A 5475-nucleotide genomic window follows, 5' to 3' on the forward strand; every position below is an offset into this window, starting at 1 on the left:
CCAATATAAAACCAGCGCTGTGGGCGAAGGAGGCGTTTGTCCCCCAGGGCGCTTTAAAAGGTTCTCTTGTGCTGGTCAGCCTCTTCCTCATCGCCTATCTAAGTGCGAGCGGGCACTTGCTCGCCTAACGCGGCAATCTCATCGCGCACGTGGAGAAATACATACAGGAGAGGGGTTTGTCACCACGGCTGCCTCCCGGCACTGCCTCAGGAGCCCGCAGGCGGAGTTTCCAAGTGCTCGAATTGGAGGGGCACTCACTGGCTGAGCCTGAAATGCTGAGAGAGCGGAATAAAACTGAATCCTGCTAGTTCTGCCTCCCTAGTGTTACCTCTGTGCAGCTTCCCTGTTTAGAGCTCTTTTTGGTTGCACTGTGTCAGTAGAAGGAGTATCATAGAATTATAAAATGGTTTGGCTTTGAAAGAGACGTCAAAGATCATTGATGCTATAAATGAGAAGCTTGACTAGGCCAATATTCAAGCAGCAATCAATTTATTAATTAATATGGTAAAGTATGAGCAATACAGCGCTGGGTACAGTGGGGGAAGTTTTCCCTCCAACTGTACACCGATAGTTGAGGCTTACAGGTATTTATAGGGGTACTCATAAGCTTTCTCAGCAGTTTCTATTCCCAATTTTTACTCATCAGCGGTTTCAATTCCCAATTTTTACATCACAATTCTATGCGCTATTATGATTTAGTTTTTCTCAGGATGTATCCCAGAAAAGGAGTATCCCCGGTGGTGGTGGTTCAGTTTCCAAAAGAAGGAAGAAGTGTCCCAGATGGTGAGGTCCAGTTTCCAGATGTGGGTCCACCTTTTGATTGCAAGGGCTATAAATTTCATAACAGTGATGTCCAGCTTCCCTTGGTTGAAATTATTCATCCTTGAGTTGATGTTCATCTTCCTTTCTCAAGCTGCATGTTTCCTTTTTATATATTCTAAAGCTATCATTTCAAAGATCCTTACTACAAGCAATATTCTAAAATTATACTTCAAAAGGTTATTATTGCAAAACTCTTTAAGGCTTCACTACAAGCAGAAAGTTCCTGTCAAAAAACAACATCCTTAAAGCTTTAATTCAAATGCTCCTAAATCAACTTAAGACTTATAAAGGTTAATTGCAAACAAAGGATGGGTTCAAAGGCCTTCTTCCATGCTTTACTTTTCTCAGTTATTATTAGAATTTGTCTTTATAACTGCCCCATGGTCGATTTCCACACATATTACAATCACAAATACACACGTTGCCTGTATGTACCTGACACGAAGCACAGCTTTGTATTTCATGTTTAGTTCCAACCCCATTCAGGCCCTGGCAGTGCCCTGTACGTGTAGTGCTGCTCTGCCTGTCTTCTAGGCTTGCTCACGGCTTCTGCGATGGGCACATCTGTCTTGCTGCCTCAACCTTGTAGCTAAACCTTTCCTTTGTAAACCTAATTTTTAACTACCGCCTGCCACTCGTAAGTCTGATGCAATGCTTGCATCTTTGCTGGTAGCATGTAGTGTCAAGGGGGGTAGTGGATTTAAGCAAAAAGAGAATGGGTTCAGATTAAACATTCGGAGGAAGTTCTTTACTGTGAGGGTGGTGAGGCACTGGCACAGGTTGCCCAGAGGAGCTGTGACTGCCCCATCCCTGGAAGCTGGATCCCCCAAGACCAGGCTGGGTGAGGTTTTGAGGAACCTGGTCTAGCAGAAGGTGCTCCTGCCCATTGCAGATGGGTTGGAACCAGGCAATCTTCAAGGTCCTCTCCAATCCAAACCATTCTATGATTCTTCCATGCTTCAGCTTTCTTTCTAAAAAGAGCCATTTATCGTGTGTATAAGATTTGCAGCAGCTGGGATTTGAAAGTGGAGACATTAGATAACCTTGATTTATGAGGAATGTAAATTTTATTTGTATTGAGGGAAACAATTCTGCTACACATACAGATGAGGCACAAGAATTAAGCACATTGCAAGGGTCTGAGCTGCTGCTACAAAAATGAAAGAAATGTTTGTGACTTGGACCAGGCACAAAGGAGATAATCAGTTGTCTTGCGATGAAACTTGAGTGCAAAATACAGCTACTTTTTTGGCAATTTCTTATAGAAAAAGGAAAAAATATTTTATACTAAATAAAATAGCTAACTGTCATAGTCAACCACTATATTGTGCCCTACAGGACTGAAACCACGAGGGCTGAGATTACTCAGTAAAACTTAGTGGTTTGGTGCATGCAGATGCATGGCTGCACAGGAAATAGACTAAAAAATTACAGAATTGCAAGAGAAAAGATGTCAGCATAAGGAAAAGAGTTAACATAGCAGTTTAATGTGCTTTCTTCCCTGCCTTCTGCATTTCACTGCTCAACTACCTTCTTGTTCACAGACTTTTGCTTTCTGACAAGTGCCTGCAACTTGCTGCAAACTACTGACTGGAATAGCTGGCACCAAGTTAATACCTGACTGTACATTAGACATACAGTTGTTTCACAGTATGCATATTGAATAAATTAGACTTGAGAAGTGCACTTCCAAATGTGTTTTCTAGTCTCCTTATCGGATTTTTTTGTCCTTCAGCTTTTTCATTATGGCAGTGTTCTCCTCAATAACATCACTTGTAAATAGCTTTATCCTGCAGGTCAACAGGTGAAAAAAAAAGTCAAGATAGTCTATTAAGAGAGTAATTGAGATTATGGATTTTAATCCTCTACTTATAAAATGTGAAAGAGGTCAAATATATGCTCCTCAATTATACTGTTGAATAAAAGGGCTATTATGAAACCAATATGTGCTGGGTAAGAATTTTGTTTCAAGGGAGTTTTCTGTCATTGCCTTGCAGAATTATTTCTGCTACTGCTCAATTTACATGCATATACTGAAAACCAGGAATTTTATTACTGTAATGTTTTCTACTTTTTACTACATACACTTGAATTACAGTATTACAGACTTGCATTAATTCTTTCCCCCTGAGAAGTAGATGGTGTTCCTTTTATGAAAGGTGAATAGTGATGCAGCAGTACTGGTGCATTTAGCCAGGGATATATGAAACTGGAGGTACTGAGCTTCAATTATTGGTCACATTCCTCTTGAGGAAAAGAAATTACACTTGCAGGAATTATCTACAAGGTCCCAAGATAGCCACTGGAAAATTTGAATTTAATATGTAAAAAATGTCTCAGAGTGAATTTACGTGAAACACAGATTTGAAAGAAATCATATTAATTTAATGCATTTGAGGTTGAAGTGGGGTTGTATGACTGTGAAAGGCACTGATGAGTTGGCCTGCAGTGCACAATCAGGAGCTCAAATCACAGTACAGGCCTTGTGCTGTTCCAGAAAATGTCTTTTGAGAGCAGACTGTTTGTACTTCCCTCTCACAGAGGTTTATTCCATTAGTAGATGAACCATTGCAAGAGATTTTGGCACAGGCACCTTGCCTTGGTGTGCTCTGTGGGGCCCTTTGGTCTGAATGTGAGATCCCCGAGGCTGGACTTGACCTTGTGTGGCCTGAGGGGAAATATTCCTTGTCTCATGGGCAGGTTGAGCAGACCAGCATAGGCAACCTATATCTTTTACTGCCACATAGGAACACTTGCTCCTTTCTTCATCAGAAATTCTTCACTGTCCACTCATGGCTCTCATTTGCACAAGGGAAAGATGACTTTGTAGGCTTTTCTGCATCTTTATCAGGGAAGCCCTGGTTTTAAAGGTTTTCTGAAAGCTAGTAATGGAACAGTACAAACATCTGACAGCTCACCCTTGCACAGGACTTGGCACTCTGCATGAATTAAGTATTCTCCTTGAAAAACCCTGAAGGAAGAGCTTTAAAAAACATGTCATATTCAGACACGAAATCCCCCTGACCGGAGTCCTCTAACACATCATTATACATTACTGAAGTTTTCTGCTTCTAGTCTCCTTCTTGCTGATAACTGAAGTATCAGAATGAAATGAGAATTTATCTCCGTCTGAATTGGCCTTTCTCTGCATTCAGTATTCCTCAATGTCACATCCCACACTGTCATATAATCTTAAAAGTTCCCCTATGGTTTATTTTAGTTTGATGTGTGATTACTTCTCCCATGCTGTTATCTTTTTGCACCTGGCACCTGATGTCTAATTATCATGACTGCCAGGAGCTGACAGGATGTGTTTTTACAAATGTTTGTAATCCTGCAGTTCATACATTTTCAAAACTGCAAAGTGCTTTTGCTAAATAGTTCGCAATAAGTACATTCATGTGTAAGCTTTGCAAAAAGACATGAAGTTTCCTGAGAAGGAAGAAGGGCTAATCTTTATTTTTGAGGCTGACTAATCTACCATGGCCAGCCTGTGCAAGCACAGCCTATAATAGTTTCTGCCTGAGACTGATTTGGAGATAAATTTTCTTGACAGATGTGGAAGAATAGCTTTTGTTATTATACTCTGTGTCATGTAATAGAAAGCTGCAAAGCTACGCTCTTCAGTACCAAAGCAACTGTATCCAGAGCTGTGTCTGTAGAAATTCTCAAGGTGCAGATTCTGTCCAAAAAAACGATTCTACAGTTTAAAAAAAGAAATGAAAAAAGAAGTAAACTATGAGGAATAAAAGGCTATGTAGCTGGCAGAAGGATAATTATGTGTAATTAAATACAGCGTACAGCCTAAAATTATTGTTCTGGAAGGAGATGTCTGTAAATTCAGATGTGGTTTTGGACACATATGATATTGTCTTACAGACAAAAAAAAAAGCCAGGCTGTCCTGTGACATTGATCTAGAAGTTCTTCTTAGGAACCAGCCTCATTCTCTGTCACAAATGCTCCTGGGATTTCACCCAGCATCCTTAGCCCAGCTTAATGATTTGGGTCACTGGAAAACAATCAGCCTTGGGGTGGTAAGACCGGCAACAAGTGACTAAGAACTTATCATTCATGCATGAACCACCATGCAGCCTGAGGTCATTTTAAAATGGGCTCTCAAACACATGAACTCTCCCAAACCTTGAAGCCAACAGAAGTGAGCTGGATTCAGGATTTTACAGACAAAAAGGAGCCTTGTGTACCTATTGTATATCCTCAGAACCAGTCTGCCTAGTTACTCAGTGATGCCAGCATGTGTAGACTTCTACAAAGAAAACTTGGTGTGTGCATATTCATTTGCTAAAATTCTTGTAACCTGCATTCAGCCTTCTAAAATATATGGGAACCATACACAGAATTTTCTCCAGTTCTTAAAATATGCATAGTAACTATGTGCACTAATAGGGCAATATGCTTAGTCCAGTGAGTTTACAGCTGGTCTTTGCCAGCTTTTCTCAACAACTGTGCCATATCTTGTTTGGCTAACCTTCCTGAGCTGCTTCTTCTAATATCTATTTCTATTCAATTTCAGAAACTATATTGAACATCCCTTTCTATATTGCAGGTAGTTTCAAGAGAACTGGATTTCTTGATATCTGTTAAATAACAGATTCTACTCCAGCAAGATCTCTTAAGTGGCTTAAAATTCTGAA

The sequence above is a fragment of the Geospiza fortis genome, unplaced genomic scaffold (genome assembly GCF_000277835.1).
Source record: "Geospiza fortis unplaced genomic scaffold, GeoFor_1.0 scaffold16, whole genome shotgun sequence".
NCBI classification, from domain to species: Eukaryota; Metazoa; Chordata; class Aves; order Passeriformes; family Thraupidae; genus Geospiza; species Geospiza fortis.